Source organism: Dasypus novemcinctus, chromosome 24 (assembly GCF_030445035.2).
Source record: "Dasypus novemcinctus isolate mDasNov1 chromosome 24, mDasNov1.1.hap2, whole genome shotgun sequence".
NCBI lineage: Eukaryota > Metazoa > Chordata > Mammalia > Cingulata > Dasypodidae > Dasypus > Dasypus novemcinctus.
In genome coordinates, this window is record NC_080696.1 from 816220 (window position 1) to 829499 (window position 13280).

At 39.6% G+C, this 13280-nt stretch overlaps 1 protein-coding gene across 4 annotated transcripts in view; it reads left to right on the forward strand.

Annotated features, from left to right (window-relative positions):
• The first annotated feature begins 1374 nt into the window (after positions 1–1374).
• The window catches only part of LOC131275863 (zinc finger protein 709-like), a 45683-nt gene continuing 33777 nt past the window's right edge, over positions 1375–13280 (forward strand). For 2 of the 4 annotated variants that reach the window (XM_071211503.1, XM_071211502.1), the window contains exon 1: positions 1401–1488. The gene's annotated coding sequence lies outside the window, so the exon portion shown is untranslated. Of the gene's footprint in view, positions 1489–3675; positions 3737–13280 lie in introns of all 4 variants that reach the window. The other 2 variants (XM_058287424.2, XM_058287423.2) reach the window with 2 other exon arrangements.

Consider the following 13280-nt stretch of genomic DNA (forward strand, 5'->3'; position numbering starts at 1 on the left):
CTGAAAGAAAGAGTGCTAACAGATATTTGCACATCCATGTTCATAGCGGCTTTACTCACAATTGCTGAAAGATGGAAACAGCTTAAATGCCCATCAAACAATGAATGGATAAACAAAATGTGGCATAAACTTGCAAGATAATACTCTTCACATGTAAGAAGAAATGAAATCAGGATGCATGTGACAACAAGGATTAACCTTGAGGATACTATGTTGAGTGAAAGAAGGCAAAAACAAAAGGATGAATATTGTATGTTCTCACCGATATGGACTAACTACTATTAGTAAGCTTATGTAATTACACTATAGAGTACAGGTTAGTAGGAGATAAAATGCTGACTAAAAAGGGGAAGGTGTATGGAATGTACGTAAAATGTTTAATAAAGTCAGTTGTAAATATGTTGCAATGGAGAGAGTTGAAAGTAGCACATTAAAAAGGCTATTGCATACACTGCTTATTTATAACTTGTGGTTGTAGTTGAGAGAAGTAGTCTAGGGAGGTTAATGTTAATTGAAAGACAGCTATAGGATAGTCTACATAGTGATTTTGGTGGTAGATGAAGATTCTGTTTAATAATATAAATGCAAAAATGTTCTTCAACTACAAGATATTAAGAATTTGTTGATAAATAAGAAAAATACAACTAATATAGACTATAATTACACAACAATATTGTAATATTTTTGTAGGAAAGGCAAAGGAGGTACTATATCAATGCTAGAGGTAAAAAAAATGAGTTTAGTTTTATGAGAGGTGAATATGAGTAAACACTTTTTTCTTCATTTCCTCCATTAAAAAGGATATGTGGGTCATGTCATTTAACCAATCTCTGCTCATTTATGTATCTTTCTGAACACTGGAGAAATAATTGAGTTTGCTTTAGGATTAAATATGATAAAAGTGACCGGAGAGAAATTTTTAGATTAATGCTTTCATAATTTGTTAAGCCTCCTTTTGTATATTGTTTTATTTTTTGAAGTAGAGATAAAGTTAGAAAAAAATTAATGAGGGAGTAGATGTAGCTGAAGCGGTTAATTTCCTGCTTCCCATGTATGAGGCCCTGGATTCAATGCCTGGTCCTTCTAAAAACAAAACAAAAAAGTGAAATAAACCAACTCTCATTGGAGAGTGGACGTAGCTCAATGGGTGAGTTCTTTTTTTTTTTTTTGTCTTTATTTTTTTTAATGTTATATTAAAAAAATATGAGGTCCCCATATGCCCCCCCCCCCACCTCCTCACCCCAATCAGCCCATAACAACAACCTCCTCCATCATCATGGGACATTCTTGCTTCCCACGTAAGAGGTCATGAATTCAATCTCTGGTACCCCTTGAGAAAAAAAAAAAGCAAAACTGTGGCGGCGGGGTGACGTCATCAACCAGCGACGGAAGCCATACCCTGAAAACACCTCCGCAGATGCTCTGGAGGATGGTAGAGACTGGAGAGGGGCTCCACAAACGCGAATTGAAGACAGAGAAAAGTGTCAGGTAGGAAACTTCTACCCGGGACCAGCTGGTCCTCTTCGCTTCCCTCTCAGCGGGGGCCCTGCAAGCTTCTGGGCTCTGCAGCAAGCGGCCTGGACCCCTCTCACCCGGGAAAGAGATTTTCAAGGAACTAACAGCAGTGAGCTGGGGCCCCGTGCGTATCCAGGCACAGAGACCCAGTGCTGAGAACAATTTGCTGCGGGGTGCTGGAAGAAAAAGGGCCCCCATTTTGCGGGGGGGGGGGGGGGGTAGGGAATAAAATCTTAGCAGACTGGCTGTGGCTGAGCGGTGCACTCAGTATATCCAGTTTCTGCGGGTTGAATTCCCTAACTGCAGAATGGACCTTTCTGAGGGTCCCACCTTTCTGCAATGACGCTGTCTGAGTATCCGAGGCAGGATAACCTAGCAGGGAAGAAACTTTAGGCAGAAAAGTCTCACAGAGGAAAAACGGAGAGGGAGGATTAAACTGAACACCTACTGGACTGGAGAGTTCCAGAAATGAAAAGTGTAAGGAAAATGGGGCACTGGGTGAGGGAGATTAAACAAATCTTAGGATCAGGGGACAAAATTCTATACAGAAACAAAGAGAACAGATCAAGATTCCTGAAGAAGGAAGAGAGGAAAAACTGGCAAATTATGGCAGGCTGTTATGTTTCTTGTACTGGGGAAAGGAGCGCTTATAAGAGATAGGAATTAAGTTATTCAGTTTGCTGATGTAGGGCTTAGCATAAAGGTCTCCATCTAGGGTCTACTTAATTTATTTAACTTACCCCAGTTTGATATGGCTGTCAGCCATTGGGAGTTGTGATAAAAATTTTAGGTGTTGAACCCGTTTTCATTTACTGCCTAAGGCCTTGGGGTAATATTTGCTAGTTGTTTTCATGTTGGGCTCATAGATGGTCATGATATCAGTTTTAACATGATCATGATTTTTAGGTCATCCCAGACATAAAGAAACCATTTGCTGGGTCACAAGTGGTTGGTGACACACATTCAAATCTTTGGGACAGTCCACCAGGGAGATTATAATGAATATTATGAGTGATAAAAGGGCCAAATGCCCACCTCATAGTATATGCCTAAGCCCAGTTGCCATATTTTGACCCAAGTGAAATCAAAGTGATCAAAAGAAAGGCCTTACCTGTTTAAGTAATGTAGTGCATTTAATTATTTCATTTAATTTTACCTTAACTTCCACAGAAGTGTGTACCCAAATACAACAGGTGGTGTTGGCAATGACAAAAATGCCTCCTTGTTCAACTATTAAGTAACAAGTTAAGCTATTAAATCTAATGAGTTGTTGTGCCCCTATAGCTTTAGCAGTAGATACAGTAATTTCTCCTATTGTGATTCTAATCCTGTTTTCATTTGTGTTAGCCCCAAGCCAAGGTAGCAGCAATCTGCCCAAAGACCCAAACCCAGAATCATTACCTCCCTGGGTAAATTCTCTTTCCTCTGAGACTGTAGCTTGAGGAGAGTAGTACAGTGAGAAGTTTCAGATTTGTTATAAATTCCTAGGGACTGTGAGGTGACCAAATGCACATTGCCCAGGCATTTTATCAACTGTAAAGGTACAACCCAGTCAAGTATCTGATAACATTTCCAAAACAAAAATACTGCCTGGGGAAATGGATATGGCTCAAGTGATTGTGCTCCCACCTACCATATAGGAGGTCCAGGGTTTGATTCCCAGGGCTGCCTGTTGAAAGGCAAGCTGGCCACAATGGTGAGCTGGCCTGAGTGGAGTGCTGAGAACTGGCCCATACAGAGAGCTGGCACAGCAAGGTGATGCAACAGAAAGAGGCACAGAGGAGAGACAATAAGAGATGCAGCAGACCAGGGAGCTGAGTTTGCACAAGAGTTTGAGCACATCTCTCCTACTCTTGGAAGGTTCCAGAATCAATTCCCAGTGCCACCTAAAGAAAAGACAAGCAGACATAGAAGAACACATAGAGAGCAGACAGTAAGTGCAAGGCAATGGGGTGGGGGAGAAATAGATAAAGTAAATCTTAGAAAAAATTTTAAAAAATTATTGCCTGGCAGAACAATGTAAATACAGTCAATGTGATGTTGTTTATATTTTTATTAGTAGGAATACTATCATTTGTCCTTAGTATCCAAGGGTCTGTCTTATTGAGACTATAAATGAAAAGCTTACTGGAAATTATTTGTATTTTGAATATTTTGCAGATCCAGTAACCTAAACCTGGAAGTAGACATGCATTGTTAATGTAACTTGTAGTTTGTGGAGGTATGTGGACTATTATGGCAAGTTTTCCAAACTCTTCTATGATATCTTTATAATTCTCTCAATCAGTTGTGTCTATTGTGTGGTTTACACTGAGCAAAAACAGGTTGTTTCCTTCCAATACACTTTAAAGACCAATTCCTGAGACACTGGGTGTCCAAGTGAGAACGTTTATTTGCTAGGCAAGCAGAGAGATCATTGGTCTAGCAAGGGCCCAAAAATCTGCCCCCTTGATTTTGAGGAGTTTGGGGTTTTTATGGTTTCAAACAGGGAGGGTGGAGTAGTTATAATCACAATAGTAAATATACACAAGCCTAGTTTTCAAATAACCATAAACAAAAGATCAGACTGTAATAACCATCACAATAGTATGTGTACACAAGGGTGTGCCTAATTTGAAATAACCATAAAGAAAGGTGAGGTTGACCTAGCCAGTTTCGGTAATTTCAGGTATTAGCTTTAGACTATTCTATAATATAGTGAAAAAATAAGGGAAAAAAACATCTGTATAATGATTCATAAATTTAAATTTAAGCTAATTCTTAATTCTTGGTTACAAGGTTCCAGGTCCAAGAAATTTTGAAGCAGAGTAAAGAAGAGTAAAGAAGACTTGGGTCTAGTATTCATATCTGATATGAAACATGGTGCAGTTTGATCTGAAGAGAGTGAACCATTTGGGATAAAAAAGAAATTTGTTATGGGTAGAACTGTGGGGTCCCTTGCAATGTGCATATATCAGGGTTTATAGTGACAATTCAAACAGTCTATAAGGTTACATTCCTTTGAAAAGTCCTTGTAGAAACAGACAATGACATTGTCTTTCTAAGCCGGTACGAGGGCAAAGCATAATGAAATATAAAGATTTTATATGAATATTAGTAAGGTAGCATCTATGCTATTATTTTATCTGTCACCTTGTGAATAGTAGTCTACTTTGTGACATTGCCTACTTCCCTTCCTGGCTAGTTGAATTTTTAACTCCCCATAATTAGTCCAGGAGTCTGATAGAACATTTTTTTTGTTGAGTAATGTGGACCCATGGCTCAACACCCTGTATTAAATTTGCATTACCAGAAGATAGGACTACTTGGCAGGATTCCTTTTAGTCAGGATCTGTATTTGTATGTGTGATTTCCAGTAGATCCATTATCCTGGTGTCATATTATGATTAATGGAGTGTCTGTCATGTGAGACAGGAAAAGTGTCCTTTACTTGTTGAAGGTAATCTTTGGCATAATGCATTAAGGATTTTCAAATTGGGTCATGTCATTGTGTAACAGTGTTCTCAATTTATTCCCAGAGATAGGTCTGCCAGGAAAAATTTCATATGGGGAGAATTTGAATTTCCTAAAATAAATGCTATGAATAAACAGAGGGCCTAAGGTAAAATTTTGGGCCTGTAAAGGCTAGGTTCTTCAGTTAATTTAGACAGCATTAATTTAAGTTTATAATTATACCTGTTTTACTAGTGTCTGTTTTTGCATGAAAATATGCAACTGCATTTTTAAAATATTCACGCTCAGTCCTTTTTGCTTAAGCCTTTATCTTAATGATAGCAACAGTAGATGGGAATAAAATGGCAGAAAGGAGATAATTCACTTGTCAACAATTTTCAACTAGCATGCCAGATATGAGGAACCCTCTTTGCTTCCAGAGCATGCTGAAAATCACTGTAGATCAGGGGCTCTACACCAGGGTCTGTGGAGATTTCAGGGCAGGTTTTCAGGGGGTCTTTGAGTTTGAATTGAAAATTTTAATTTAAAGACATGGCGATGTTGAGTGTCATAAAATTATCTGCTGCTACATTCTGAGTAGGGATCCATGGTGTTTACCTGACTGGCAAAGGGGTCCTTGGAACAAAAATGGTTAAGAACCCCTCTTATAACTGGTTACTGATGGAAGGCAGGGTTGGGTAAGAGTACAGAATTCATCCTTTTTGGTGGAAGAAAATTGTGGATGGCTGTCTTATTTAGTCAGTATGTGGTTGATAGTAAAGTATACACACTCTAGAACAATAAAAATTTTCCTTGTTTCTTTAGCACAAATATTTCTACTTATATAGTCACATGGGTGACTCAAAATATTGGTCCATTCCCATTCCTCTTAGATATACAGATTAGTAAGGAATTTTTTGTTATAGGTGCTTTAGAGTAGTTGCCCAAGACAACCAAAATCCATAAAAGTGTGACATATCTTAGAAAAAGCAGAAAGGTGTTTTTTTTTTAATCTTTATTTTTTTAATGTTACATTCAAAAAGTATGAGGTCCCCATATACCCTCCACCCCCTTTCCCCACTCCTCCCCCCATAACACCATCCTCCTCTATCATCATGAGACATTCATTGCATTTGGTGAATACTTCTCAGAGCACTGCTGCACCTCATGGTCAATGGTCCACATCATAGCCCACACTCTCCCACAGTCCACCCAGTGGGCCATGTGAGGACATACTATGTCCAGTAACTGTCTCTGCAGCACCACCCAGCACTACTCCAGTTCCCCAAAATGCCCCCACATCACATCTCTTCCTCCCACTCCCTACCCCCAGTAGCCACCATGGCCACTTTCTCCACACCAATGCCACAATAGTTCATGAATAGAATATCACTAAGTCCAATCTAATCTGTACTCTATTCCTCCATCCTGTGGACCTTAGAATGGTTGTGTCCACTCCATATCTATTATCAAGAGAGGGCTTAGATTCCACATGGATGCTGGATGCAATTCTGCTTTCAGTTGTAAGCACTCTTGGCTCTCTTATGGTGGTTGACCTTCTTCGACTCCATATCAGCTGAGTCGGGTAAGTCCAATAAACCAGAATGTAGGAGTTGCAAGTCTGTTGAGGCTCAGGGCCTGGCCATCTCATGGTCAGTCCAGAGATTCAGGTCCCCTGGGTATACATTAAACCCCAGCACCAACTACAGTTCTGGTAAAAGTAACAGGAGACACTTGTGGACAAAGATCACATCTGAGTCCAGCTTCATCACACAGAAACACAAACTCCAAAGTAAGGCTAACTGACATGGCACTGAGCTCCATCTGCCATGATCATAGAACCTGTGGGTCTCTGTATCCCTCAGAAGAACCAATACCTGGGGTGGTATCTACTTTATCTGTCTCTGAGACTCTGCTGAGGTGTGCATAAGGGCAACCCCTCTGATAACCTCCTGGCTCTTTTCGGAGACTCATAACCATATAAACTCATTTATCCTTTCCATTTCCCCCTTTTATTCAGGTCAAAAAGCATTTTTAACTCCTGGTATTATATGTAGACTGAGATATTCTGCTAGTCCGAGTTGACCCTTTTATTCAAGGTCATTTTCTAGTTACATCATCAGCTGGTACTTGGTAATAATCCCTTGGCACCAGGGAGGCTCATCCCCGGGAGTCATGTCCCATGCTGGGGGGAAGCAACACTTTTACATGCTGAGTTTGGCTTCGAGACTGGCCACATTTGAGCAACACAGGCTCTCAGGAGGCGACTCCTAGGCACCCTGCAGCTCTAGGCCTTGTTCTTATTTCAGGTGCACAGGCTCACAAGCGTAGTCATTAGTATCAAGGGCTCATTGTTCGACCTTCCTTCTTTTTTGGTCTTTGCCATTGCACTTGGGGGATTATTGCTGTTCCTTTAGGGACTGTGATAGAGCTCCCCTAGTTAGGAACTCAGCACTCCCTCAGTTGTTCTTATTAATTGTAACCACTATGAAAATATCCAAACAATTTTATGTACCCTGGATATATACCCTGTAGAACTCACTGCCAAACATGTGTCCCCTGTCAATATACTGGGCTTCACTTTTGAAGAAGTTTTGGATAACAGAGAGTTTCAACAATGGCAGGGAAGGGATACTGGTATGAGAAAGGTTGTTTTTGAGAGTTTTAGAAGGAAGTGAATGATACAAGGTGTGTCGAGTAGATTTATCTTAACTAACATCTGTGTTAATCTAATTGTGTCTTTTGAATTATAGGACTGATGCTATTACAACTACATTGAAAGAGAGTTTGCCATCAAAATGGTGTTTTTCTAGAGACAAAGAAGCTCTGAACTCCACTTGGAATGAAAGGAGCCTCATTAATACTTGGGCTCCCTGCATTCTCAGTCCATTTGGATTCTCATGAATAAGGGAGAGAATTTTAACCAGTTGGGAGAGTCCTCATTTATTTTGTAAATGATTTACTTTTTAATCAGAATGTGTTATTTAATTTGACTGCAGGCAGTTGGATAAAGGCTATCTGAGGTCAGGTAAAATTATTGTGGATATATAATATTTCTGGATTTATAATTATTTGCTCATGGCCAAAGGGAAACTCGTTTAATATATTACCACTCAAGGAAGGGTTTTATGCATTTAGACCAGGGGAGAGGTCAAAATAGGAACAAACAAATGAATAATTTTACAATGAAAAATGATATGAGTGACCAGAAGGAACAGTAGAATTTTAATATAGGCTATAGGAAGGGCAAAAGATACTTTTGGTTGGGGTTCAGGAAGAGATCTCTGAGGAAATGACAAAACAAAGACTAAAAGAACATGAGGATGATGTGGGAAATTTTTTGAAGTGATTTCCACAGAAATGAAGGGTGGTTATAGTGTTCAGTGCTGAAATAATAGCTAATATGAATGTGTTTGAGTGTTTCTGAGAAATGAATTCTTATTCAATCCTTGGATGCCTAGAGGAGTCCTAACTCAAAATTACTTAATTTGAAGGAAATATTTTGTTAAAGTGGCATATCTCGATTATATTCATCTAGATTGACATTTAGGTTAATCAGAGAGTTAACTCTAGAAAAAGAGAATTTATTTTAAATTTCTGGGCTCATGGTGGTAGTATTGTCTTGAGTTATGTTGGTTTTTTTGCCTCTAGCTATGTAAATAGAGATGTACACGCTCAGTTTTGAGCCACAGTGGAGTATATTGAAGTAATTGAATACATATGTGATTGTCATGATAGTGTACAGAAGTGGGAGAGAAAGGGGGCTACATACAATTCAGCCTCGAGATGCTCTAATAATACTATTTGAGTACGGCCATGCAGAACACAAGAAGAAGGAATACACTCAGGGGACTGAGATGTCAGAGAAGTCTAGGAAAAAGAAAGTTCCCAAAAGGTCCAGTTCTTTACTTCCAAGTTATAGACTGAAGCACACACATTGAATTTATTCATGGGGAGCTTATTGGAGATGGTAGCATGATTTACGTAAGGGGAAGCCTGTCATGTTACTAACTCATCCTTTAAGGTTTGTGAGTAAAGCATAAAAGTGCTCATGTAGATTGATTATGAAAGAGGGAAAAATAGATAGGCACAAGGGGCATTTGGGTTCATAAAAGAAGAGAAACAATAAGGTTAAATGATGAGGTGATTGAGTGTGATAAGAGAGAGCAGTTGCTGGTAATGACTTAAAAAAGAAACAGGAAAGCCTACAATTCAGTTGGAGAGGTTAGTAATGTGCTATGTCACATGCAGTAATAAACATGACAGAAAATTAAAGTCACCTCCTATGTGGGCAGATATGGAAAATAGTAAGTTATCTATTGACACATCAGGCAAATACAGTGACATCAGAAATGTTCTTGGAAGAAGACCTTGACCAAAAGGGGGAAAATGTATAAGACAAATGAGTTTATATGGCCAAGAGACTTCAAAGTGGGTTGGGAGGTCATTCCAGAGGTTATGATTATGCATGTCTCAGTAGGATCTCATTAACTGCCAAAGTAGATACTTTTCCAAATAGCAGGGCTCCTGAGGTCGATGAAGACATCCAGACACTATGGTCAGGTCAGATAGGTCAGGAGTTTGGTGCCTTGCCAATGTACCCTATTTTGGAACTTATACATACTCTCCAAGGTGATAGAGTTGGACTCAGTTGTGTTTTCCCTATACATGGCTCTTCTGTCCTTATATTTGAACATATAATTAGTATTAGAGTTGGTAGGTATACACCCAAGAGACTTAAATCTTTGGTCTGTCCTGTTCCATCTGGGCCCTGAATCTCAATGGAGTTGCAACATTTACTCCCCAGTTCATTGGTCACACCCAGGACAACTAACAAGGTGAGAATGGACAATTTCCGTACCAAAGAACCAAGAAAGGCTGCAACTGCAAGCATGAAATTTCCACTCATCAGCCCTACTGGATCACAGCCCTCTCTTAATTTGAAGTGGAATGGACATCACCATCCCAGAATCCTCAGGATTGGGGAATGAACTATGGGCTAAAATAGACTTACTGGTATTCTATTATAGACCTATTGTGATCCTAGCAGTGGAAGAAATTATATCATTGCTGTGGAGACAGTGGCCACTGGAGGTTCTGAGGGATGGGAGAGGGAAAACAGATGTAATATAGGGGCATTTTTGGGAATTGGGAATTGTCCTGAATAACATTGTAATGTCAGAACAAGCTATTACTTATCTTGCCATAACCTACAGAATTGTGTGGGAGAGAGTGTGAATAAACTACAATGTAAACTTTAATCCATGCTTATTGGCAGTGCTACAAAATGTGTTCCTCAGTTGCAATGAATGTACCACATTAATGAAGGATTTTCTTAATGTGGAAAAATGTGGGATGTGTGGGGATTAGGGCATATGGAAATCACCTGTATTTTTTATGTAACATTTACATAATCTAAATATCTTTAAAAAAATAAGTGCAGTATGGTGGCATTTTTGGGACATTGGAATTGTGCTAAATGATGTTGCAGTGACGGATACAGGCCATTACATATCTTGTGATAACTTACAAAACTTACAAAAATGTGTGGGACAGGGTTTAAACTATAATCCACACTTAGTGGCAGTGCTCCAATATGTGTTCATCAATTGCAACAAATGTACCACACTAATGAAGGATGCTGTTAATGTGGGAAAGTGTGGGAGGGAAGGGAGTGGAGCATGTGGGAGTCTTCTGCATTTTTTAAAAAGATTTATTTTTTATTTTATTTCTCTCCCATTCCCTCACCCCCAATTGTCTGCTGTCTGTGTCCATTCACTGTGTGTTCTGTGTGTGCTTGTATTCTTGTCAGCAGTACTGGGAATCTGTGTCTCTTTTTGTTGCATCATCTTGCTGTGTCAGCTCTCCGTGTGTGCGGTGCCACTCCTGGGCAGGCTGCACTTTTTTTCATGTGGCATGGCTCTCCTTACAGGGTGCACTCCTTGCGCGTGGGGCGCCCCTTCACTGGGGATGCCCCTGCATGGCATGGCACTCCTTGCGCATAGCAGCACTGTGCATGGGCCAGCTCACCACATGGGTCAGGAGACCCTGGGTTTGAACCCTGGACCTCCCATGTGGTAGATGGACGCTCTTATCAGTTGAGCCAAATCTGCTTCCTTCTCCTACATTTTTTATGTAACATTTATATGATATAACATTTATATGATATAAGATAAAAATTAAAAATTTAAAAATTTAAAAATTTAAAAAAATATTCTCATGAAACATGTGCTGAAATATGTGTGCTTGGAATACATCTGTCAGTAAATACTACATAAGTTGGGAGGTAATGTTTGGGAAGTAGATTTGAAGCAGGCAAGTTAGGGAATCAATAGATGGATCTGGAACCTGGCAGAAAAACCACCACCATTGCACATGTGGAAATTGGTACTCCCAAGATGGCTGCTGGAGAAACTTGCAAGAATCCCATTCTAAATGAGATTTCCTCTGGAAGCTAGGAGAAGCCCTGGGTATTCTCCAGGGGCCTTATCATAGGTCCCTCCTGGGGGATTGGTTGGTGGGGGAGTCAATTAAAACAGCAAACAGCTGGGACTACCTCCTGTCATTAGCAAAGGGTGTTATAATTAATGGTTCTAAAAGCAAATGCAAAGGCCAACTGACCCTTTCTTGCCATTTGACCCCTGTTCCTGCCTTCTGCCCCCTATTCTAGCCTTTTTCACCCCTCAGCTGGATCACTACACAAGTAAATCTGGGGATTTATGATCTGTAATGGGGAATTGTACTCTGTCAACCCTTTTTATCACTCTTCAGCCCCTTCCTCTTTACTTGGGCCCCATGATCTGTTATTTTTACCATTTCCCTTTTGATCATTCCCTAATAAGTTACTGGCCTAACTAACCCAGCTTGCTCTTGAAATTAATTTCTTACAACTTAGCCAAGAACATAGAGAAAATCTGACAACAGGTTCAATGAAAAGGAGATTTCCTTGAACAGGTTTGCTCTTCATGGGTGTAAGTAACAAACTCTATGAAGAGGAAGTTTTGACAACAGGGTGAGGATCTGAATATTGAAATGAAAGGTGACATTCCATGTAATAACTGGGTATGATATGTAACCCTTAAGATATTTGAAATTGGGATACAGGAAGAAAAAATTCAAACTCAATCTGTGTTTTTCAGTGGCCATATAAATTTGTCATTTTACTTCACCTCCCTGAGCCTTAATGTAGGACATTTGTTAAATGAGTAAATTAGACTTTATCAGTTGGGTTACTGAGAAGATTAAATTTAAAAATATATATAATTCTCCAGACATGTTGAATATAATCATTTTCTTCCTGGAATTGAGGTACAAATGATTAACCTTGGGTCTGATCAACCTCATAATAATATATATATTCTTTTTTTCTTTTTTCTTTTATTTTAATAGTATATATTCTTAAGCTTCTTAGTTGATTTCCAAATATATTTGGGTGGGATGTAGAACTCAGTGTTGAATGGGCTGCATTGTACATATGGAAGAATAAAGATGTTGTAGGACAAATGTATCCAGAAGGTCAGGTTCATGGTAGAGCAGGAAGGGGGAATCCAGAAATCAGAAATGCATGTGAGAGAGCTGTTGGAAACTGAGGCACAGTGGCCTCACAAGGAGAGATGTGCTGTCTCCATGGCTACACTTGCAACCTAAGGAATGCGGTAATTAAGAGTTCCCAGCAAATGGGATGAAGCTGTTAAAGGCTGAAAGAAAAGATGAGCACATACTTTTTATAGGGAATAAAACACTTAGACTTTGTTCCTTGAGATAAGAATTTTTAAAAAATTCCTTAGACTATGGGTAATGCTAATAGTTAATGCATGTTGCTGCCTGTTGTCACCTAGGCTACATGTTGCTGCTTGTTGTCATGCAGGCTACGTGTTCCTGCTTGTTACGTAGACTAGGGTATATAGAGAGCCCCTTGTAAACAATAAAGTTGTCTGCTGAGTCTCTACTTGCAGACCCCCTGATCCAGCTCTCTCGTTCTTCCTTTTTCTTTCTTTCTCTTTCTTTAACTCTCTTTTTCTCTTTCTTTCATTCCCAATAACCTTTGGGTCCAAATCTCCAACAGAGAGCCAGTGCTATTTCCAAAAATCAGTAATATTTATAACAGATTCCAGTATGCTTCCTCTTATGATGAGGACCCAATTACAGGTGTGATTTTGGTTAGGGATACCTATGTTTTGGAATCAGCAATGAATTAAAAGTCTCCAGTGAACCAGAGAGCAGGTGTTACAACTGTGCTGAGGCTCAGGGCCCAGCTGGCACTGGACAGTCCAGAGATTCAAGTTTCCTGAGCATACACCAACCCCAGCACCTACCACAGGTTCATTAATGAC